General features: G+C 51.5%; 1 protein-coding gene across 3 annotated transcripts in view; it reads right to left on the bottom strand.

The window, feature by feature from the left end:
• Positions 1-25,609, bottom strand: part of SLC24A4 (solute carrier family 24 member 4) — a 157,365-nt gene that overhangs the window by 72,112 nt on the left and 59,644 nt on the right. Inside the window, exon 1 of one of the 3 annotated variants that reach the window (XM_070249783.1) lies at positions 12,433-12,666. The exons of the other annotated variants lie outside the window; for them this stretch is intronic. The gene's annotated coding sequence lies outside the window, so the exon portion shown is untranslated. Of the gene's footprint in view, positions 1-12,432; positions 12,667-25,609 lie in introns of those variants that run through there. 3 annotated transcript variants of the gene reach the window in all.

Below are 25,609 nucleotides of genomic sequence, written 5' to 3'. Positions count from 1 at the left end.
GCAGACCACTGAAGTCCAGAGGGGTCAAGTGCTTTATTCAGCATCACAGCTAGTTAGCAACAGAATAAGAGCCTGAACATGCAGACGATGGCCAGACCACATAGGACAACAGAACCCTGCCCCATGACCTCTGCAGCAGCTGGTCCAGGAGGCCCAGCCACAACAGGCCCAAAGCCACAGGAATGGCCCAGAAAGGTCAGGGCTTGGTTAATGAGGGCCAGCTTCCCCACTGTTTGTCCCCACCTCCAACTTAAGACCAGCCAGAGAAAACTGTGCTCCCTGTAATGGATTGAATAGTGTTCCCCCAAATTCATGTCACCAGGACCCTTAGAATGTGACTTTATTGGAAAATAAGGTGTATTAGTCAGCTCGCACTGCCATGACAAAATACCACAGATTGGGTGGCTCAAAAAACAGACATTTATTTTCTCACAGTTTTGGAGGCTGGACGGCCACAAAATCAAGGTGCCAGCAGGGCTGGTGTCCGGTGAGGACTTTCTTCCCGGCTTGTAGACGGTTGCCTGCTGGCCGTGTCCTCACACAGCCTTGCCTCTGCGTGCACAGCCTCCCGGCATCTCCTCCTCCTCTTATCAGCACACCAGTCTTATTGCATTAGGGTCCCACCTTCGCGACCTCATTTAACCTTAATTATCTCCCTAAAGACCATCATTTTGGGAGTTAGGGCTTCAAACACATGGATTTGAGGGGACATAATTCAGTCCATAAGGTCTTTGCAGATGTCATTATAACTAGTTAAGATGAGGTCATACTGGATTAGGGTAGGCCCTACATCCAATGACTGGTGTCCTTATAAGAAGACGACCGTGTGATGACAAATGTAGAGACTGGAGTGATGCAGCTACAAGCCAAGAAGCACTGAAGATTGCCGCAGCCACCAGAAGCCAGGAGAGAGGCAAGGAACAGATTCTCCCCAGATCCTCCAGGAGGAGCCAACCTGGCCGTTACCTTGATTTCAGACTTCCGTCCTCCAGATCTCTGGGAGAACACATATCCACTGTTTTAAGTCACTCAGTTTGTGGTAATTTGTCACAGCCCTAGGAAACAAATACACTCCCCAAGCAATGACGTGAAATGTCCCGATTCTAGGTAGCGCACCCCCAGCTCCCGTGCCAACAACCTCCCACCAGGCACACCTGAGCCTGCCCCTTTTCCCCATGCCCCTGCCCGCCTCTAAGTCTCTGCCACACCCCAGCGAGGGTGGCCGCCGGCCTCGCTGCAGTCAACCCTGAGAGGAATCGGAGACTCGCTCTCACGTGGATGGCATTTCCACAACTGCTCACCGTTAGTCGCGTCTGTACGTCCTTCTCCCACACCAGGTCGAGTGCTCTCAGAGCGCCGTAGGGACAATTTGTTCATCTTTGCCTTGCCCCCACCTACCAGATGGCATCCAGCTGGAAGATTCGACAGAGAACACACACACGATCTCTGATGTGACTTAGTAACCAAGACTCCTTCACAACACAACCAAACTCTGAGCCACTCGCCAACGGGCGCCACACAGCGCTACTGTGTTCATCCAAAGGATAGTCATTATGAAGATAAACCACGTCTCTTTGGGAAAATAGGTGCATTTTTTTTAGCATAATATCATGTTTTACGTACAAAACATAAATAGAAAATACATTACCAAGTTTACCACGTGCCAAGCACTCTAAGTACTTCACACACAGTATTTCACTTAATCCTCACAATGAGCCCGTGAAATAGTATCATTAGCCCCATTTTACACATAGGAAAACTAGGGCACAGAGAGGTTAAGTAATCTGCCCAAAGCCACACAGTAAGTAAGGGGCAGAGCGGAGACTGAACCCGGGTCATTCAGCTCTGCCAAGCACTTGACTGTAAGCGAAGAGCCAGAAGGTGTTTCTTCTCTTTGACACAACAATTCATCACTTGGCATTTGTTCTAAGGGTGCCATTCAAAATATGGGGCAAGAAGCCACAAGCGTGAAGATGGTCATTACCTCTAACGGTAAAACACTGCAAGTCACTCATCGCCTAGTAACAGGGAAATGGCTAAAGTATTTGCCAAACTTCCATCAGTCCTTCCATGAAAACGTACTGGCACCTACCACGTCCAGCACCGCTCGACACACTGGGACTACGTCAGTGAACAAGACAGGCCCAGGCCCCTGCCCTTGTCGCACATTTCAGATAGAGTATGATCGAAAATGGTGGTTAAGGACATTGGATATGGAAAAAATCTAATAAATGAGAAAAGCAACACACAAGATCACTTCTGGTTAGTTGACAGCTATGAGCCAATAAACAAATGAAAAGAACTGGAAAGAAACACACCCAAACCACGACGGTGGGTGTAGCAGGCAGAGGGACCTTAAATCGATCCCCCTCCATTGCTCCCCTTCCGGACGCTCTACACCGTGGTTTATGCTGTTTTTACAGTAAACTTGTTTAAGTCCATTTACTATGATTTCTCAGTGAAGACTGAAGCTTAAAAACATGGTGCATGAAAGACTCTAGCCCGAAAGAGGACAAACGGCCGGACGCCATTGATGGCGCCCAAGCACAGCCAACAAGAAGCTCAGAGACAGAAGTCAGAACCTCTGTGGCTGATTAGACAAAGGCACGAGGCACTTTCTGGGGTTATGGCAACGTTCTAGGTCTTGATGGGGTCGTAGTTACATGGTCAAATCCATTTGTCAAAACTCACACTGTGCACTTAAAAATCTGCCTTTTATTATATTTAAGCTATACGTCAGTAAGGAGAGATTCATCGAACTTTCCACAATGTAGGAAAGGGGACCACATTTATTTCCACTGACAAACTGTAGAGCTCTCCACTGGTTTCCTTGTCGTCCTCACGGCACGGATGGAAGAGGAACAAGCACCTGGCTTCACACACATGAAAATGGCACACGTCAGCCACCGCCGTGCCTCCCCTGGTGGAGACTGTGGGACGGGGCTGGATCTGGCCCTCGCTGCTGCTTGAAGGCAAGCTTATCTCAGAGGTTGGAAGCCTGGGAAGCGGCAGGGGCTCGCCTGTCGTGACCCCTCCTCAGGTGAGTTCATCACAATAGGCACCCTGCATCCTGGGGAACGAGACCTCACTGTCGCCTGAGCCATCTCACCATCATCGATGTCAAGAACAGAACCCACCTTCCTCGGGGGCCAGGCCCCACACTCTTCCTGTGTGTTCTCAGCCAGCAGAAGCGGGCGCGAGACTTAACTTGGGCCATGTGTTAATTTGAGTTGTCTAATCAACCTGCAGAAACAATGATTCATTGTCTGGCTAGATCACACAGTCCCAGTCTGAGCAAAGTCCCCAGGACAATCCCCTGTGCTGAGCGCTCATAAGAATGGGCTGTTTGTGCTGTGCATCGCTGAGGTCTCTGACAAATAAAAATGGCAAGTAATAGGATATATTGGAGTATATGAGGAAGCCATTTGGTGTAAGCCTAATTCCGTCTGACCTTGTCTTTCCAAAAGGGCCTGACTGAGGCCGTTGAGCATGCATTGTATATCTGCTTTAGAGATTCCCTATGGCAAGAGCAAAGGCCCTTGAGATAAAGGTGCAACTTCCCTCCCCCTCCCACCGCTGGTGTCTCCTTAAGGATTAAGCATCTTTCCTTAGGCTAGAAACTGATTGCTGCGCTCACCTGTGACCACCCAGCTCGAGACAATAGACTTGCCTCCTGCTGTGCCCTCTGAGATAGCAGACCCACTGCCTGCTGTGTCCATCAAGCGCTGTGCTGACAGGGCAATCTTGTGACTATTGTGGGAGGGACATTTCAACAATATGTGAAACAGCCTCTTTGAGGGTATATAACCACCCTGTGTACCCCCGCTTCTTTGGAGTGCTCTGTTCCTTTGTGGAAAGACTCTCCCGGGTTATAATCCTAAGATTTAAGCTCAGAATAAACTCACCCAAATTTTCATTTATAGATTGGTTATGGATTATTTTCGTCGACATCTCCCTGGCACTCACATCAGAGGCTGGCACGTGCGTTCGTTTCCTGGGGCTGCTGTAACAGAGCGCCACACACGAGGGGGCTTAAACCACAGAAATTCATTCTCTCACAGTTCTGGAGGCTGCAAGTCTGAAATCAAGGTGTAGGAAGGGCTGGTTCCTTCCAGAGACTCAGGGAGCATCTGTCCCACGCCTCTCTCCCAGCTTCTGGCGACAGCCAGCAATGCTTGCATTCCTTGACTTGCCGACCACATCACTCCACTCTCTGCCTCCACCATCACGTGGCCTCCTCACAAAGACACCAGTCATCGGATTCAGGGCCCACCCTACTCCACTGTTGACTCATCTTCACTAAGCACGTCTGCAAAGACCCTATTTCCAAATAAAGTCACAGTCAAGATAGCGGGGTTAGAACTTCAACACATCTTTTGGGGGACCCAACTCAACCCACAACAGTGCTCACATTTGTTGACTAGATGAACCCTTGCTCCATGGACCACAGGCACAGAGAACAGCTCTGCGTTAGCGAGCTCTTCAGAAACACCAGGCAGCGATGAGCATTAGGTCTTCCACATGCTCTGATTTACCCAGGACAGTCCTGATTCGCACCTGCTGTCCAGTACGATTAACAGTCTCCCCTTCACTCTCGAAAGTGTCCCAGTTTGGATGATAAATTTCATAGCCACTCCACTCATTAGGAGTTCAATGCCCTTGAGTAAAAGCTAATACCAATTAGCCAAGTGAGTTCAAATTAACCCATGTCGACACGCCAGGAAAGACCTCCATTGTCCCCAGCGTGGAGGCTTGATACTTCCTTGTCCTAGACAGCTTCCAGCTCATCAAGGCGAGAGAACGCCTGGGGAAAGGCAGACGCTGGAACACGGTGTGTGGGCTCAGGAATGCGTCCTCCCCAAGGACACTCAAAGCTAAGGGAGGGTGGACGATTCACCAAGAGCAAGTGGTCCAGGCTCCCCACGAACCAGCAAGGGACCACGAGGAAGGCTGGAATGGCCCCACCCTTTATCTCTGACCCGCTCTGGTCCTGAGGTCAGGGCCAGGCTGTATGCTGGATGTGATGGTTAATTTTATGTGCCAACTTGGCTAGGCTGTAGTACCCAGTTATTTAAGCAAACACAAATCGAGGTGTTGCTGTGAAGGTATTCTGTAGATGAGCTTAACATCCACCAACAGCTGACTTTAAGTAAAGGAGATTGCCCTTGATAATGTGGGTGGGCCTCATCCAATCCGTTGAAGGCCTTACCTGCAAAAACGGGGGTTTCCTGATGAAGAAATTCGGCCTCAAGACCACAGCATCAGCTCCTGCCCCAGAGTTTCCAGCCTGCCCTACAGATTTCAGACTTTCCAGCCCCCATAATCACGAACTAACTCCTTGAAATAAATCTCTTTATGGATATATATACTCACATATATAGGGTGTGTGCGTATATGTGCACACAGGCACGCACCTCCTACTGGTTCTGTTTCTCTAGAGAACCCTGACTGATCCACTGGACCTCGGCAAATTGGGCTTGGGATGTGAAGAAGGAGGAGCCTCTCCGGCCCCCGGAGGAGGCAGAACCAGGAAGCCGGGTCGACGGAGGGACAAGCACATAGAAGCTTGTGGAGGGACCCGACAGGCTGCTAGCACCGCTTGATAACGCACAGCTGTGGGTGAGGGTCACCCCCTCAGCACTCTGAGGTCCCACCCTGTCTCCCCACCCGCACCCCCTGGCGAACCCTATTTGTTTGGCCGTCTTTCTCCTTGGCACAATCCTGCCTCTCTCCCCAGACCCAATTCCCGCTGGTCCCCTGAGGAGCCTCAAGGCAAGAAAGCTCAGGCCAGGACTTAGCACAAACAGGGGCTGAACCCATCAGTCATATTTGGGAGGGCCACTGAGATCTTTCTGGAAAGGACAGAACAGCTTCTCCTTTCATAAAGCTGCTCGCACATCACAGACAGTCCCTCGATGAGTAAATGCGTGGTCCTTGCAAACATTTACAATTCGAACGAGACTATCCAGCCACCATAGTTCAACTAACAGGATGAACTAAGATTATAGGCAGAAAGGAAGAAACTGGCAGGCTTGACGTATTTCCAGCTGCATCTCACATAGTAGATGCTCAGTTAAAGAGTCGTCGGATGACTGACAGCTGTAGTACATTCCCTCTCTTCCAAGATCTCAGAAGAACAGAAGCGTCTGCCTCCTTCTACCTAAGTTCCATGCTGAGCGTCATCCTCGGTTTCCATCATGAAGAGCCACTAGGGGCTGAATCTTATTCTTGGCTGTCCTCTGTGAGCTTGTGGAAAATTACTGAGCTCCTAAGTTTCCACAAAGCACTGCGAGGTTTGAGGAAGTTCTTAGCTTGTTATAAACATGAGATTCATAGAATCATAGGATAAACTATAAGACGAATGACCTGAGCTCACTAAACCTTCTCCCCTTAGACGTCTCCTCAGGCCCATCCTCCTTCACAAATATCAACAAGATAAAGATTTACGAGGCAGTAAAGAATCGGACCACATGCACTGGACTGGGAGTCCAGAAGGTTCAGTTCCGGCCTCAGTCCTGCCACCACCTGTCATTTTGACAGAGCGGCCTCAGTTTCCCCCTCAGGAAGAGGAGAGCATGAGGTCATCAATGAGACGCCTGACCACAGTAGCTTCTCAGCTCCGTTTCACTCACGCTGAGTCCCCTCTCGGAGGGCACCAAGTGTGTGGTAGGAATGAAGTTCGTCACGGAGACCAGGAAGAGTTCTCCACTCTCCCGCCAGCCCCTCTCTTCCTCTACTTACCCGCGCAGTCCGGCCAACTCTCCCCCATGGACACTGCAGCTTGTACTCAGTTTGAAAAGTCAGAAATAGTGACACTACAGGTCATGGACCTTCTTCACTTCTCAACACACCATGACCCGCCACACTCACACACAGACGCGTGTGCACACTCACACGTACACACTCACTTACACTCACACACACGCACAGTCACAAACATACGTCGTTTCCCAGAAAGGACAGTGGGGATTTCTCCACAGAGTTCAAGGTTTAGAATTTAAATTCCACGCATCCTTCAACTGCATCTCCCACCCTTCACGAGCCTATTCTGGGCCACTGGACGAAAGATAAGGGCCTCAAACTTCCAGAGCTGACCACCCAACATGCAAAGACGTCGTCCTGGACTCGGGGCCAGAACTCGGAGCATGGCTGGCCTGTTTCCAGGGAGGGCGTGGCAGAGGAAGGTGTCAGTGCCAGGCAGCTCCACCGCCTGGGCGCTGGGGAACGACGGGGCCAGGAGACCACTCCTACGAAGAACAGTGGGAAGGTGGGCTCCAGCCTCCTCGGGGAGCATCCTCGAACGTTTCTCCGGGGGCAGAGCTGCACTAACACACAGTCTGGGGACTCTGTTACCCGTCGGCGACAGGAGAAGAACAGAGTGAGCACAAGCACCTTTTACACAATCTGACACTGCGACCACCAGTACCTGACCATTTGTCTAGTGATTCATGTTCTAGTATTTTACAAGACTATCGGTCGGGTGAAGGAACAGGCCTTTCACCACTGAAAGTGCGAGAAGCAGTCATCTGGGGACTGTGTCCCCCCCCCGCCCAGGTGACATTTTTGGTTGTCACAACTGAGGGCAGGGTGCCACCAGCATCTAGCAGGCTGAGGCCAGGGATGCTGCTAAACATCCTACAAAGCACAGGCCAGCCCCCATAACAGAAGCACACAGCCCCAAATGCCAACCATGTCCAGGTGGAGAAACGCTGGTCTAGGGAATCAAAGCCATTCAGCTGGTGGCTGCTGTCTCTGTCCACTGAACACTGCCGCCTGCCTCGCTCTGTGTCCTGCCCACCCTCTGCCGCTCACACGGTGTAGCAACCGGTCCACGTGCTGTTGAAGCACAGGAAGTCCTCGCTCACAGAACTCTATGTACCCCAACTGGGTGGCTAGGAATATGCTAGAAAATTCTCTGATTCTCGGCCCCCCGCCCTTTAAAGTCTCATCAAGTCGACTCAAATCCGCATCTTTCAAAAACGGCACATGGCTCGCCTCTCTCTCCCCACGAATGGTGCAGGATGGTAACATCTCCCTGTTCGTTCTGCCACGGTTTAACGTTCTTATTGTGCCAGCTGCAGGTCCACGTGGGGGTTCCCAGACAACTAACAGGTCTGCCCCTGGAGTGGAAGCTGCTCCAAGACCAGATTTCCACTGTCATTCCTTCCAACAAGCGCCCAGTGTGAACAATCTACCAGGAGGATCTGTGCTCGGGGCTGCAGCGGAAAAAGGATCAATCCAGCAATGTTTGCAACCTATGGGGGCGGGGGGGGGGGGGGACACATGTGTAGCTGATGGTGACCGTGAGGAGACAATGTCACAGGAGGGGCTTCAGTGGAGCAGAAACGAGGGGACGATCAGCTCTAACTCAGGAAAGATGACTCAGAGACAGGAGCGCCGGGCTCTGAGCATTTCCTGGATTCTCCGAGGAAGGAGAGAGGCCTTCTAGGCAGAGGAACGACTTGGATGCTGAGGCAGGAAGGTGGGCGGGAGCCCAGGAGACTGAGGATTCTGTGCAGCCAGGACCTGGGGCACTCTGGGAGGTGGGGGAGGCGACAGTGGGGAGAGAGACAGGGAGGAGAGAAGGACCCGTGCGCCAGGACGAGGACGCCAGCTACATCCCGACGACACCGGGAAGCACTAGAAGATTTCTGAGGACAGGAATGACAGGATTAGAGCATTTTAAACCAACAATTGGCAAACTCGTTTATGTAAAGGGCCACATAGTAAGTATTTTAGGCTCTACAGGCCATATGGTCTCTGTCGCAACGACCCAACTGCCGTCGGAGCGTGGAGGCAGCCACACAGAACACATAAACAAAGGGGCACGGCTGTGTCCCAATGAAACTTTATTTATGTTCCCTGCAATCTGAATTTCACATAACTTTCATGTGTCACCAACCATTATTCGTTCTAAATTTTTTCCAACCACTTACAAATGCAGAAACCGTTTTCAGCTCGTGGGCCGTCTACACACAGGCGGCAGGCTGGATGTGGCCCGCGGGCCGTAGTTGGCTGACGCCTGTTTCAGAAACGGCATTCAGGGTGGTGGTGATGGGGGCGCAGGGACCACAGGCACGAGCTGCTGGAGTAACTTGGGGATGGTGAGGAAGGGACAGAAGCCCAAGTGCTGTGGACCCCTGAGCCACAGAATGGACTGAGCGAGGGGCAGGGACGTGCCTGTGGTCTCTGGCTAGGATGACCAGAGGGCACTATGATGCCACGAACACAGACGTGGAGGTGGCACAGGTCAGGAAGACTTGTGGGCTGTGGCCACACACCCTGTGCCCAAGAGGAAAGAAGCGCCTGGCCCGAACGCAGACCAGCCCATCTGAGAGAGAGCCACATTATACCAGAGTTGGCTGCTCAGAGAGCTGGTGGAGTCAACAGAATTGACATCTGTTGTTTTTGCCTGCCCAGCATCCTATGACCCTGGTTCTCCTTGGGAGGACACCTTTCTCCTGTTCTGGCCCATATGATGTGGGCGGGCCTGGTCCCTCCCCAGGGCCACAGGATTGGTTTAGAGATAGGTGAGTGGTCCAATGAGAGTCAATCTCAGGAATCTGCAGGAAGGAGAAGGGTTTTTTCTGTTAAATCTGGAAGTGGTAAAATGCAGGGCATGACCTTCTAGGGCCCCTCTGGAGAGGGAGACTGGCTGGGAAGGAAGCCAGCATGGAAGAGAGCTGAGCCAATCCTGTTGCCACTGACTCCTGGATCCAGCCATACCTAAAGCTTACCCTGGACCTCTGAGTTCAGGAGCAGATCATTTCTCATGGCTTGCTCATGCCAGTCCAGGCTGGGTTTTTGTCCCTTGCAACCAAAGTCCTAACACATCCAGCTGGAGTTAGAACGAAGCTCCAGAGGGCAGAGGCCTTGATCTTAGAATCATGTGTGACAAAGTGCCTGTCTTAGAAAATTATTTGACAGTCTTGTCCAAAGCATCTCCATCTGCCTTATTCATCTCTAGACAGTGCCCCTTATACACAGTAGGTGCTCAATAATTGCTAGTGAAAGAATGAAGGCATCTATCTCCAAGGCACCAAGAATGCTGAGCTACAGGGAACTCTGAAAAGAAAGGTCAGCTGGCAGAATGGATTTCTTTTCCTCCTTCACCGACTGAGCGTTCAGAGAACCCACAAGCTTCAGGGACCCGGTTTTGACTCATAGAAACAAGCGACCGAGACAGGCTCTGCTGGGAGAGGGCGGGCTCACGGGGCGCCAGCTCCAAACGCGTGTTGTGTGAGCGCCTGAAGGAAAGAAGGGGATCACCTGGTCTCAGAGCCGGCTAGGAAAGGGGCGGTCCTCAGGGTGGGCATAGAAAACACTGGCAATTAGCAGCAGTTCCCAGGGCAACGGAGCCCTGCTCAGCGTCTCAACCCCGAATCCAAGGCTGGAGGTGGGAGGTGGTGGGCGGCCTGGGATCCTGGGCCTGTGACCCAGCAGAGGCTCCGGAATATTCAACTCACCTGTAAGTTTCCATGAACTGTTTGCACAGAGCAGCTGATTACCGTGGGATTACATGGCAGAGTGGAAAGAGCACCGCACAGGGAGTCCACACACTGGGGTCGGAGCCCCAGTCCTGATCCTCAATGAATGCGTGCCCTTCGGGGAGCCACTTTCGTGGCGGGGGACTGACGTCCTCATTGGTAAATGAGAGGGCTGGACCAGAGAAGTGCTTCTGATCAAGGGGTGACCTCGGAGTTTGTCTCAGAGGTGCTCAAACCCACGAGCATTGAGCACCCCTGGAACGAACGCACCTCCCATGTGTGCAAGCATCAGGAGCGTGTAGACACTTGTTTTTGGACGCATTTATATTTTATCAGTCAAATTAGTAAATTCACAATCACTTTTGGTCATGTTGCTTTCTCAGGATACAATACACCACGTCCAGATGGCCAGAGCCCTCCGCCCCCACCCAGCAACCACATGGACAAATGGATCTTCTGCTGCCTTCGAATTCTTGCTCCACCACTCACGGGTGGCACGGCCCTGGGCAAGGCTCTCAACCTGCTATGTCTTGGTTTCCTATTTGTAAAACAGGGAGACTATAGTCCCTACCTCCTGGACTCGTTCAGAGAATGGAGCAAGACGGTCTATGCAAAGAGGTGGAGGAGGACTCGGCATTCGGCAAGGGCTCAGGACACAGCTGCTGTTCCACTCGACCAATGATGCCAAAACTACGATGCTCTCCCATGGGCACCTGCAGAATTCTACCTTATAAAGCCGCCCTTAGAAAACTAATTCCTGCTGTTACAGGTGAGGAGAGTGGTCCCCTGCCCTGGGGGAGGGTGGTCGGGAGGGAGGGATGACCAGGAGGAGGACACGGGGGACCTTCTGGGGCTGGTAACGTTTTGTTTCTTGATCTGGGTGCTGGTAACACAGGTATGTTCAGTTTGTGAAAATGTATTAAGTGCACTTTCCTGGACACTGTCCTTCAAGAAAAGTTCTAAAAACCGAGGTAATCTTAAGCAAAAAAGAGAGAACGTCAGCGGCAGGTGCATGACTCCCAATAATAATGATGACATTTAACGTACGTGCGTTTTCCAACCCCTGCTCCTGAGCATCCTCACTTTGTGCTTTAGAACTCCAAACGGCTTCCAGCTTTGTTCGCCTCTGCAGAACCCAAGCTTGCTGGACGAGGGCGCCAGCAACCCCCCCACCCCACCCCCAGGTCCATTCCTCCATCAGTTGCTCAATATCCCCTCCTCTCATGCCCTGGAGTTGCTGACATCAGCTCCTGGACCGCTTGGTGTCTTGGTGACCCAGAGCAGCTCGAAGGACTGAGATGGGAAAGGCTGCGGAGACGGACCATGCTCAGCGCTGGCCACGGAGCTGTCTTCCACAAGCCGTCCTGATCCAGCCCCACCTCTGTGTGCAGAAACCCCAGTCCCACCCACATGCCGCTCACCCCTTTTACCACACGACTCAGCCAGACTTCCTTCCAGCAGCTTCTCTCTCAGAAAACTGCAGCCTCTAGGATGTTCTGTTTAGTCCCGACAGTAATGACTTGTAGCTCACACACGGCAGTGGAATCAGAGTCCCCCACGTTCTCACACTGAGGAAAAGGCACGCAGAAATACAGCTGCCCTAACTAAATTTCCACAAGGGAAGGAGTAAAACAAACAGCAGCCCACTCCCGTAGAGAAATCAAGGAACCACCATGTGGAGGTCATCATCTCCCTTAATCCTAATTACCACCTGAAGGGTAGGTCTCATTACCCCATTTGGTCAATGAGCATACTGAGGCTCAGAAAGGCTGAGGGACTTGCCTGGGGCCACACAGCCTGAAAGCAGGAGAGCCAGAACTCATCCCGAGCCAGACGGGCCTGGGCTCGGACACCTGGGGCTTGCCCACCTTGGCTCAACCACAGCCACCGTCTCAAAACCACCAGCCCACCTCGAAGGCTTCCAAGGCAACACAAACTCACGTACTCGCAGAGGTCGAGCGCTTCTGCCGCAGTTTCCACACACAGGCGCTCACCGCCTGCTACCCTGGGGTAATCAGGTGAATGAAGTCAGCCACTTCCTCCAACAACGCAACCCAGAAGACGACATTAACCATCACAAAGACAGCAGCAGACTAACCCCAGGCCAACTCAGTCACCCCCTCTTTCCTTCCACCCTGACTCATCCCTCTTGGGGATGTGAAACCAAACACACACAACCACGCACGCATGCACACGCACACACACGTGCACACGCACACACACTCTCCTGCAGCAACACGTACACATACGCCGTGTGAGCATCCTATGAGAGTTCAACACTTCAGTTCACCGGACATCATTTCTGTCCGAATCCACGCTAGGAACAAGCCTGCCCCCCAACCCCCAATATATATACGTATACACGTATACGTACACACACACACACACATACACACACATCTAGACATCCTGCTGCCGTTGCCACCTCCGACCACCCTGCAGACTGCTTCTCATGCTGTAATCCATCCTTAATGCCAGATGCCACTGGATTGAGGCCTGTGCTAAACCACCCCCGTCTCGCCATCGTGACCACTCAGGGCCAGTGGAGAAGCTGCCATGTGAATGTTCACACCTAGCTCTTCATTACAAACACAAACAGCTCCCAAACAGCCCTCTTCTTAAATCGCATCATTTCTCTGAAGGGGATACAATGCCCAGCTGAAGGGCTTACTGACCTCCTTGGTCTGCTTGGCCAGGCACACACCACTCCTGGGGTATTGCAGAAATTTCTGCAACAGCTGAGTTTAGGGCACAGAGAGGTTAGGTAACTTCCCCACAGCAAAAAGCAAAGGAGGGGTTTTGTACCCTGGCAGTCAGCACCTCATTACTACACTGTATTCCTCTATGCTCAGGGAGGTGGACGCGCCAGGAGCCACAGCACCATGGACAGTACTGGGTTTTTTCCACTTCTTTTTTATTAATGTTTAAATTCACACAACTCACCCTTTTCTAACACAGTCACTGGACTGAGGCTCTGGCAAGCCCAGAGCAAAGCTTATTCAAACAGCTTCCTTTAAAAATGCAGTTATTTCCCAGAGAAAGAGAGCTGTCAGTCAGTCACATATTAGTATAAATTAGCCCCATCAGCTCTACCTCTTAATGCTGGGCATCAGCAGCATTGAAAGGACGAGAGGTTTGGCTGAAGATAAGGAAGGTACGTAATGTAGGAGCAGAGCATATGTGGAGGGGGTGCGGGTGTAGAGCCCAAATGGAGGTTTTTAGCAGAATCTGCAGAGAGGAGCGTGAGAAAGATGTTGAAGGAGGAAGAAATCGAGGAGAGAAGACGCCTACTTCAAAATTTTAAGGGCTTGCTGAAGGCTGGCCCTACTGTACCCAGAAGAGTTGGGGGCAATTCTCCCTGACTTATGAGGTCCTGTTTCCAGAACCCCAAACTCCAGCCAGTGCTGTGAGCCTTAGACCACCAGCTGTTCAGAACTAATTGTGGGGGGCGGGGGGGGGGCTAAGTGCTCATGACCGATGGTGGCAGAGATGGGGGGGGCCTGCCAGAGATTCCTGCCCCCCTTCCACAGCACAGAGCTACTGCTGGTGTAGAGAAACAGCTGGCCACCCAGAGGGCTTCATCAGCCAGACCACAAGTGCCGTGTGTCACTTCTGTCCAAAGGGCTTCAGAAGCAGACGCATCTCACCCTCTCTCACCTTCCCCGGGCGCCCTGGAGGCCGCCCGGCCCAGATGGCAGAGCGGAGGTGGAAGGAGCCTGGGACCCAGCCTCACCGCCTGGAAGGCTCCTTGCTGAACAGTCACGCTGGAAGTCGTGGGAGTGAAAACCAAACTTCACCGGGGGAAGCGCTGAGATTTGCGGGTTTCTCAGCCACTGTTGTGGTTGTTATACTACCCACCCTCCCAAGGTACGGCATCTTCTGAGTCTTCGAGCAGGAGCTCTCAAACGGTCTTGAAGCTTCTGCCTGTACTCCCTGGTTGGGGTTCTGGTCTCAGGGTGTGGACCACGCCAGGGGGTGTGAAGGATCTGGGATGCTCTTCACGGCCGTCCCCAAGGATGTGTGCCCAGGAAAGGGAAAAGCTTAGACTATCAGTACAGAACCCCATATATTTCAGGACCGCCACAATTAGGAAGTGGGTGGCTGTGCTAAATTAAGCTGTGATCCCCTTTGGCGCTCAACAATCCTGTCTGCCCACAGAGGTACTTGTAGAAGCCAGGGTACCCAATTTTATGTCTGGTTCTGGACATACGGGTCACTTACTCCCGAGAACATCAATTGTGCTCAGCTCTGCCCTTGTACCTTGAAACAAGAGTGTAAGTGGATAAACGTCATCTGGGGGCCACGATCGGCAAACCAGAAAGAGCTTCAAAGTCAGAGAACCCCTATATCTCATCGCTTTTACTGGCCCATCATCCAGACACCAGGCAATGGGCCTAGATGAATCCGAATCTATTTGTCCCATATTTCTCTTTTACGGGCATTGAGATTTAGAGGAAAACAGAGTGAGTTTTGTTATTTGCAGGTCTATGTGGCCTTTGTCTGGTCTGCACCCCAGGAAGAGGCTGGAGCATTCTGGAGGGGGTGTAGGCGTATCAGCCCACACGGGCAGGCCTGAGACGCCTCCTGCCCCCATGCTTCGTTCCTGATGAACCACCAGCCAGACACAAATCTGATGTATTGCAGAATTAGCAGCAACTCAGGTAGCGCACAGAGAGGGGAGGTAACTTGCCCAAGGTCACACAATAAGGGGCACATTTGGGATTTGAATCCAGGCAGTCTGGGCATTGAACACAATCTCTTTGCTGCTATACAACACTGCCTCTCTGCTCAAGGGGCTGGTCTTCCAGAGGACGGCCCTGTGCAAAGCCTTCCATGACTCTCTCGGGCACATGTAGGGCTCCTTCCACCAAGCCCTTCTGTCTTTTGCACACATGTCCCCTCTGGCCGCTGTCTTGTTGTACTGCAATTGTTTCTCCGTCTCTCTCCACATGTAGACCATACTAGCCCACTGGGTGCCCAGAATTAGAAAAAGGTGCCCCCTCCTCAAGACATTTTGCTTCCATCTACTGGAAGACTGTTATAATAAAGTGACAAATCAACAATGTCTATGATTTGAATGGCACCCTCAAGGACTGTGCAGTGCGCAACCTGCACGGCTGGATACAGTGATCTCTTACCAGACCTTGAGCACAAATTCTTTGAGGACAGTCTATGTTTTTGCATTTGATGCCTCCAGCTCCTAGCACAGTGCCAGGCACACAAGAGGGTACAACAGATTCTTGTTGACTTGATTCGCCAGTTTGCTAGCTAATGAGAGGCAGGGGATTCTGACTCTTATGAGACTGAGGGATGAGGCTGTAGTCTTTTCTCTTGACTGTTTCCCCTCCCCTGCCAAGGGAACCAAGGGCTGCCAGTTACGGGGCGCCGTGTGTGAGTTCCCCCCTCTCTGTGAAGTGGAGGTACTTTCAGAAGGATCCTTTCCACTTCAGCTTTCACTCCCATTTCCCAATCGCTCCTCTCAAGCGGGGAATGGCAAAAATACCAACGAGGTTTGAGATTTGCTTCCTTCCTTTAGCCAATAACTCTTCAGACACACTTGTCCACACCAGGCGTCAAGAGCACTGACAAAAGACCTAACTTGCATTCGCAAAGTACACGTCTCCCACTAAACACCGATGTCCACAGATATAAACGAGAAAAGGCAAAGAGAACGGGGGACCCACGTTCTCAGGTTGCCTTTAGCCCTGTCCAGAGGAAATGAATTAACTTCGTATCATTGCAGCCAGTTATGCTGTGGTCTCTCACCTGACAGAGGATCGTGTGCTTAGTTACGGGCTGTTCAATACTTCCCCAGGGAGGGAGGGGGGCTCCTAATGCACTGGGGTTCAAGGCCACGGGGAAAAGGACGCAGCTGTCAAGCCCCACAGAATCTTCTCTGCCCTGATTTACCTGCTCTCTGGGCGGGTGAGAGGATGGGGGAAGGGTTCCCCCAACTCTGAGCCAACATCTTCTGATTTTTCCCTGTTTATCCAGGTACGATAATGACAGATGATTGACAGAACACCAACAGTGCCAACATATTGGTACTTTATTTAAAATTGTGCCTCACCCACCTCCACTCCCCCCCAACCCCACCCTCCAAAGCTCAAACAAGACAAGTTCTCCTTCTCAGCAAAAAGCTTTCTCTAGGCCACATTCCACTCTCTAACTACCTTTGCAATGAATCAATTTCACCGCAATTGTCTTAATTAACCAACATGATAAAAACCCTCACTGGGAGAATGTGCTGGAGGCTCCTTCATATTGCAAACCCCTGGCAGCCAGCTGAGTTCCAGACCCACTAACTCAGCAACGTAAAGGACAGAAGTAACTAAAGATGCTTCAAAGATTTCACAGCCGTTCCCAGAAGGCAATAAAACGGCTTTCTGTTGAAACATGGGGCAACATTTAATTTGAAAGTCCACACCATGCAGTATTGATTTCTTCCTTAGGTAACACCTGGCATATGAAAAGTAACAGTAACATCAAGTTATATTCTATCCAAACTCCGTGAAAAGCCAACTGCCTTTCCCTGACTTCTTTTCGCTATATTTGCTTTACCCCTACTTGGAGAAAAGAAACATCAGATCCGGGAGCTGCTAATCTGAACTGTTTGTATTCATCACGCCACATGGAAAATCTTTCTCCCCAGCTAGTAGGTGTCAAAACCGAGGTGAGATTCAGCTGCATAAGCAAGTTGATGGCAATTCAGACCCCACGGAGTGACATTTTTAACTCGCTGCGCATGAAATTAACAACATGTTCTTTTTCTGAGAACCTGGGTCTACATAACTGTATCCAACTGCAAATGCATTTTAAGATCAATGGAGGCCTGAATAAATTAGCAAGGCTCTCCCCAGGTATTTCACGAGAGTGCTGGCATTTAAATGTCATCTAACCAAGCTGAACAGCATCAGGTTGTTCAGAGTGTTAATTATTAAGATCCTAAATCTTGCTGGAATCCCCCTGACGTAGGCTATTTGAGCATCCTCAGAGCTGTTATGGTTACCGAGGGTGTCATTGGACTTAAATCCACAAGGTCCTTGCTTGAGATCTCACCAGGGAAGGAAGCGGGATGGAGCAAGGAAAGGCCACCCTGCAAGAAAGAAAGCGTCCGTCATGTGGCGATTCCACCTGGTGCGGCCACCTCGGTGGGGATTCTCTGCACCGTGCATGGCACAGAGCACCAAACAACTGTCGTAGTTCCCCCTTCCCAACAGGGCCAGTTGGAAGGGGCACGTTCCAGCCCACCAGGCGGGACTGTGAGGGAAGTGATGGCAGCCGCCCCGGGCTGGTGGGGGGTCCTGGGAAGCAAGGGGCTGAGGTTAACAGGGTTTTTTTTTTTTTTTAGGACATGCAAAGCTTCAGGGAGGCGGAGGGGATGGCAACAAAACAGAGCCTTGGAGGCTGACCCGTTCTGTATTCTTTCCCTCCCCTCCTTCGCATCTCCCACAGTCTGACCGGTTCTTCCTCCAAAACCGTTCTCACACGCCCACTTCTCCGGCACTCCAAGTGGGTGCCTGCTGCTCCCCTCACCTCTTCTTGGCCCCACTGTGGTTGGGCCAGGCCATTCCTCAGAGGCCCTTGGTGGCCTCCACTGCCCCAGGGATGAGGCCATCCTCAGTGTGGTGGTAAACTGCCCATCTGTTGTCCAATGGCTTCAGTCGACCCATTTACCACCCACAATGGCCCACTGGCACGTTCTGACGGACTGAAGCATGCAAACGCCAGGGATGTTTTTAAAAACGAGGCCATATTAGGTGTATGGACCTAAAAGGGATGACAGCAATGGCCTGTCCTCCTCATGGTCCAGCTCCAAGCCAGGGCAGGGCAGAGGGGCTGTGACAGAGGAGGTGTGAACGTGGCCCCTGTTTCAGTGGCATGGCTTGTCCTCCAAGAGGACGCTGGGAGGGTCAGGCTGGGCTCCCGCCGACCCGCATACAGTTTTCCAATTCGGGACTGCTTTGAAACCCTTTATTCTATGAATCCTAAGTATCAATACATCATTTGCTTCTATTTTTATAGTGAGAAAATAACACAGGTAGGAAAATCCTCTCCACACGCAGGCACTGACTTTCCTTTTATTAAATCCCAATTTACAACATTAGATAATCACTAACAGAACCTTCAGAAATGCCTTTCATTCCTTCCAAAACCTGGCCCTGGACATTCCAACCCTGCCAGCCACTGTCCTCTCGAGGACCCTGCACTCTGGCCTCATCACTGGCCTGCACACGATCTCTGGCCATTCTGACCCCTGGGCCTTTGCTCAGGCGCCCCTCCTCCCACTGTGACAATTTACATCCCCTCGAGAGCAGACAGAGGCCCCCTCTTCCAGGAGGCCTGGGTGACTACGCTCGTGCAAAGGCTCTTTCCTCCTTCTGGATCAGGGGACAGAGCACGGGACTGAGAGTTAAGGAAGCTGCACTCAGCTCATCAGACTCCTTTTCAAGTCAAAGACAGACGCCCAAATACCTCTAGGCGGTAAGTGCACGTCAGGCACAGATGGTGGCTCCACACAGTGGCTCAGGGACCCCTCCCAGTGCTGTGCAGCCCAGAGAAGCGGGAGCAGGAGGAGCCCGGCACAGAGGGAGGCTGGCTTCCCGTGAGATTCTGAGGACAGATACCACTGTATTCCAAATGCAAATTTCAGGTTTTCCGCTGTGATACATTTCACGGCATCCTCTAACCTCAGAGCAGCTGGGAACCGCTGGTGAGAATTTCCACAGCAAAAGGGAGGGGCGCTTCCTCTTTCCCATGATGGTTCTCTATATAAGACTTTGTGAGCAGTGAAAACTCAGATCAATAAGAAGGAAATGTATTCTTTCTACCTACAATCTCCTATCAGGCTAAGAGAAAATGCTATTATCAGTGTCTTCAAGGCAGGAGCCAGAGGCTGGTCCACATGAGAACCAGAGGCAGCGTAGTGTCTAAGCACAGAGACGGTACACTGCAACCCTATGTTACAGCAAGTCCCCAATTCTCATCTATGCACCAGTAAAAAAGGGTGTGGGGGCGGGCAGGGAGGTCGGGGAGCGCCATGAACAGAGGGGGTGACAGAAATTCAGGAAGCCATCCAAATGCCCCCATTCGATGGGTCAATATGACATCGCAACTTAACAGACTACTGTACAAACACAAAGAATTCTGACCCAAAGAGAGACATAGAAAAGAACAGAGGAGATACACAAAAAAGGGGAATACTGAATTGTACATGCTGCAGATAAAACCTACCCAAACATATCAAGAGCTACAGATGCCCTAAAAGTAAACTGACCGTTAAGACAAAGAAGCTGCAGGTGTATTTCTAAATACGATATCAAGTTGTAGGATGACGCAGGAAGTCACGTTTCTAGGCTTGGTCCCCGTTCCTTTCCGTGCAATTCCTGCACCCTGTCTCTGATCAGGGGCACACGTTCCCACCCCTTTCGCTTTTTATCTTTTTACGCCACAGCCCACAAAAGAGGAACAAGGGCACCTGGGGCTCACCCAACCTCATCTGTCCCCACTCCCTGGGGACAAAGGATTCCATGATGAACGCACAGTATCACTCCCCAGCTAAGGTTGGGGGAGTGGTGGGGGGGTGACTGACTTAAACGAAAATATAGAGTCTCAGCTTAACTCCTGGCAAACGATGAGCACAAATATGCCAGTGTCGCTAAACTTTCCCTGTGATGCGAACAACCCACGCAAAACTGAACTGGCAACGGAGCCAAACTAATAATGACTTGTTTATAAATGAAAAGCAAGAATAGTAGCAACTAAAAACTGTGACCATCTCAAGACAACAAACAGACGGCACGCTCCGAAGGCACGGTTCCTCCAAGCCACAGAAATCCCACTCGACACGTACGTGTGCGCAGTCAGAACCGGGCCGTGTCGCCAATTGTTGAGTGGAATCCAGACTTCTTACACAATCCTGAAGTAGGGCCCTCAAACTCTAGAAACTCACTGGTTTAGTTTGCAAATAGAAAGTCTTAGCAAAGCAACCGTTAATAGCTAGCTGAGGTAACAGTAACCCTTCGCAATTTCTGCAGATGAAGATTTTGGAGCCAGTCGTAGGTACGCCATTTGCCCACAAGAACCAGAGAGGATGTTTTCAATCAGCCCTGGCCTGCCAGAATAAGTCTTCGGGTTAAGCCAGGGCCCTGCTCAGAGTTGCTGGCCTGAGAGACCTTTCGCATCACTGCGTTGTTCTGGAAAGCAGGGCTGGGAATCATGACTTTCGCACGTGCCAATGTGGCATAGCCCAGATTACCCCTTCACCCAAGATGCCCAAGCCCCCTACCCGTCAGTGAGGCAGAAACAACTGGCTGCAAAAGTCAGGCAAAAAGGTGGGCCCCAGTTTTCTCACCCCTTCTAAAGAGGACAGGATGACAAGTTATCCTTACCTGACCTATCTGGGGTCAAGTTCAGAACTGCAGGCCTGCCTTGTCCATCCTGGAGGCCACTCTGACCCTTCCCCACCTACCTGCGTCCCTTTGCTTTTCCTGCCCCCTTGTCACTCACACTGTCCAGCTTTTGAGCAGAGAGGTCACCCTACAACTCAATCTCATAGCATCTCTTAACTGGTACCTTGCTTTCTTTGGGTGGAGGGAGCCGGGAAATTTGCCCCAAAGCGGAAGAGCCTGGACTGACAGAGTATGATTTACTTTCCTTCCCACTCATCATTGAAAATCTAACAACGCTCACAGAGAACGTGTAGCTGCTATTGCTGATATCCTACATGATGTGTGTATTAAGTAGCTATTTATGGTTCAGAGGAGTTAAAAGTATGGAGAATAATCCAAATTTCTACTGAACTAACATCACCTGATCCCAGTTTCCTTCATGATTGTTTCGAACCCAATTCTATGTAGGATCAGGTATAATACTACGATTGCAGTAATTTCCCACCTGGACGACCATTTTTAACTGTTTACAGAAGTCTGTATTTCTTCTGACTTTTAAAATGCAAACGGATGTGACTTCCCCAAACCAAAGAGTACATTCTGATTCAGAAAGAGAAAAAGAAAATGACAAACACCACTTACAGACAAGCGAAAATTAGGAACCACGGCATTGTTCCTATTAAGAGCTCGTCTTGGACGGAACTAGAGAGAAACCATGACCACTTCCTCAGCGCCTGATCAGCCCCCTATTTCAGATGGCGAGCATTCCTGTACCTCAGTGCTGCAGGAGGTTCTCAGAAGTCACATGAAGGACAATGTTAGAAACTACCAGAACCTCCAGCATCAACTGGTCCTCAGAAGCTGCTCACCAAGAGTCTGGATTCTCTGAAGGACAGAAAAGGAAAGTCAATCATAACTGATCGTTTCTCCCTCTCTCTCTTTGCCACAGCTCTGCACCAACCTCGAGGGCTTCGCAATTCCATCATTGAGGCATCTGGGTGCCCAGCTCCCATTCCAAGGCCCCCTGCAGTGAGGGGTTCTGGAACTGAACCCCGACTATTCAGGAGGTCATGCAAAGTAACCAACAGACCCCAAATATCCCATTCTTGGAGCAATCATCAGAAACAAGGCTGCTTCCAGCCACTACCCAGAGAGGAGAAGCTGTCGCTCTGATACAGAAATCAAGGTACCGCTTGTGATGGATACAAATAGAGCCATCAGGGCCCAGACACTCAGAAGGCAAGTGACAGGCAGAGGGGACATCAGGATGAAATCAAGCAAGGCTGACAAAAGCCAGAGACTTGGGAGAAAAGGAAGAAAATCTTCTGCTATTGTCTCTTCTTTCAACGATCCTAAAATTACAAATGAGAAGATAATCACCCAATGTATTTTTCAGATCAAGACAGTTTCATTTTCTACACACTAACCTTGAAATCCCACCCTACCTCTAGAAAATTATACTACAAAGTTTCTGATAATGCTGAAAGAGCAGGGTCAATAAAATCGATAGGACACTGGGGAGGAGGAAAGAGCTGTTCGAGAAAGGTGCCTTCCCGGACGCAGCCAGAGCTGGGGGCGATGGTTCAGCCTGGGCTGGGGCCGCATGAGAAGAGAGGGCAGGAGAGGAGTTCGCAGCTGGGGTTGGGAAGAGTTGTTCTCACTCGGGGTCTCTCGAGCAGCTGCAGCCAGATGTCAGCTGAAGTTGACGTCATCTGAAGGCTCCACCGGGCCGGACGCCCACAATGGTGCACTCACATGGCTGGCAGCTGATGCTGACAGTCAGCTGGAAGCCCAGCTGGGGCTGCCAACCAGAACATCTCCAACGTCACTTGGGCTTCTCAGAACGTGACGGTGGGTTCCAAGAGGGAGAGTCCCATGGGATGCAGACAGAAGCCACAAGAAACTCCTTATGATCTATTCTCAAAAGTCCAGAATGTCTCTTCTGCCACATGCTACTGGTCAAGAAAATCACTAAGGCCAGCCTAAATTCCAGGAGAAGGGACTTGATGGAGGAGTGGCAAGGTCACACTGCAGAAGAACTTGTGTGTTTTCCAAAGATGGCCACAACAATCACCTACACCTGTCATGTACCACGTCCTTTTCTAGGCACTTGGGGTGAAGAAGTGTGGACAACGGTGAATCAGACAGACTCTCCATGGAGCTTACTTAGTAGCAATGTGGTGATGGGTCCCAAGACAGACTTTGAGGAAACCAGTGTTCCAGATGGTAACGACCCACAACCGGGACCCCAGCTCCTGATCATAGGGCACAACGGTTGGGCTGGGACACACAAAAACAAGATCAAAGCCAATGGAAGACTTGGGGCCTTTTTAGTGAAACTCAGAGCTGGACTGGAATGGCACTTGCCCCTTTCACTCCCACCTCTCTCCACTCCATTCCCACATACAGCAGACACGGCTGGCTGTTCTCCAATGACTAGTGGCTGAGAACCAACCGTGCAGACAGGGACACCTCCTGGGACCCCCTGCAGTTAGGTAGGGCGTGCAGCCAGCTCTCGCTGTGGAAGTGATGCCTGCCCTTTTAGACCAAGGCTGTCAAGCACCAGGTGTGTTTATTCCACTCCTTTTCTTTCCCCAGCTACTGGATGAACGTGCAAGACTCTGAGCCTTCGAGAGGCAGAGCCATAGACAGAAGGAGCCTGGGTCCCTGAAAGACCATGTGGAGGATGTCCCACCAGCCAGGAATGCACCCAGGAGTGGTACACAGTCCAAAGCAACCTTATGGTGCTCCGGTGCTGGACGAGAGGATCTGTTACGCTAGCGCATCCTACCCAGTACCACGCCACCTCCCGGCCACAGCCAGCTCAAACCCCTAACACAGGACCTGTGGTTTTCCCTGGTAGACCCGGTGCCCATGCCACTTTTGTAAAAAGGCGCTTGCGGGCCTGTCTGGTGACAATAAGTGCAATGCCACAGACAGGTCCAGGAAGGTTTATGGGGTCTGCGGAGGAGCCCCCAGCCCAGACTGGGGCAGGGGACAGAGTACAGCCACGGAGGATGTTTATCATTTTTGTGACTGTTCTCATTTCAAATTTATGGTGCTGAAGGAATAAAGTTTCAGAAAACATTTAAGAAAATACATGGTCAGATCTGAGGGGGAAATTGACTGGAAGGAGAGCCACGTTTCAACCAGGGGAGGGATCAAAGTTATGGCAAAAGCATCAAGAGTGTTTAAAAATGTCTCGAATGTAAGAAAGGCTGACGGGTGAGGAGATGCGTAGGAGACCGGAATTCAGTCCTGTTTGGCACGGCTGTGCCCTCTCTGCTCAGGGGAACGGGAGATGGCGTGGGTGCGCCTTGGCGGGAAAGGAGAGAACTGAGCTCCCTCCGTGAGGGAGGAGGAAACTGTCAACCGGGGCTGTGGGACCAGCAGGCACAGTGGTGGGGACAACACTGGGGACGCCTCAGCCTGGGGAGTCACAGGCCCAAAGGAGGCAGGGGCAACGTGGGATGAGGGAAGAGAGAAGGGGCAGGGAGAGGCGATGCGAGGATTCTGCAGAGGGAATGGGAGAAGAGAAAACCTCCTGCAGAGGGACCAGATGGCATCAGACCAACCGGGCAGACGAGGCGAGTTAAGAAACCAAACAAGACTGGGAAGGAAACAAGAGGAAGAGGATGCCTGGGACTGCGAAGTGGCAGGGGACTCTGGAGCCTGCGGGTGAGGGGAGACTACAGCAGCGAAGGTCAGGAGCCCAGGGAAGACGCAGGAAATGAGAGCTTGCTAATGAGACGGAGCGGCCCCTGGGGCGGAAGCGCCTGCCAGCACAGGGGAGTGGCTTTGCCACCGAGGAGCTGAGCGACCTGGGCCAAGTCATTAGCCCATCTCCCCTCCGCATAATGATCTCTAGGTCATCGCAGGCAGGACCTTATGGGGACAGGAGAGGGAGGAGGCAAAGCCACAGGGAGAGGGACTGGTGTCCAGGGGCTGAGCCCTGGTCCAGGCTGTGCAGACCCCCAGCTGACGAGGGGGGCTGAGACCCTCCATCCAGGGGGCAGAGCAGTGGTTTGGGAGCTGGGCCTGGTTCAGATCCCAGCTAAGCCACTTACCCATTGAAATGTCAAGGCATCTCCATTTACTCACCTGGGAAACGGATAGGACAGCACCCACTGCACGTGTGATAATCAGAGAACGGAGGGCAGGTGTCCAAACACGACAAGAGCAGGGAGAGGTCAGTTTCCTTCCAAGAGGGGAGTGGAGAGAAAGGCTGGATGTTTCTTAACTTTTAATATGGAAAATGTCAAACAGACATAGGAAGAGAGAGAACAGTATAGCGAACTCCCACGTCCCCATCCCTCAGCTTCAGCAATGATTAGCTCCGACCGATCTGGTTTCACCTTACACCCCCACCAACTCTGAGGCCACCCCTGTCTCCCCACTCAGTTGATTTTGAAGAAAACCCCAGTTGTCACAGTATTTCTACTCTAAGTGTTCCAGTGCATCTATCTAAAAGGAATTGTTGGTTTTTAAAAGCAAACTCAATACAAGGTCTGGAGTCCCGGAGAGCCCAGAGCGCGCTCTGCTCCACGTGCAGGCTGATCCGAGGCAGACATGGGATGGCTCTTGGGCCCCAGTGTTGGTCTGGGGGCCGCCCTGGGGCCTGAAGCCCTGGCCCCAGACACCTGCACACCGTGAGCTCTGACATCCCTCAGGGTCAACAACGCCAGTTCCAGAACCATCACCTGGACCTGGTACCGACTGCCCCAGATGAGC

The sequence above is a fragment of the Equus caballus genome, chromosome 24 (genome assembly GCF_041296265.1).
Source record: "Equus caballus isolate H_3958 breed thoroughbred chromosome 24, TB-T2T, whole genome shotgun sequence".
Lineage (NCBI taxonomy): Eukaryota > Metazoa > Chordata > Mammalia > Perissodactyla > Equidae > Equus > Equus caballus.
This window is presented reverse-complemented; position numbering and strand designations above follow the sequence as displayed.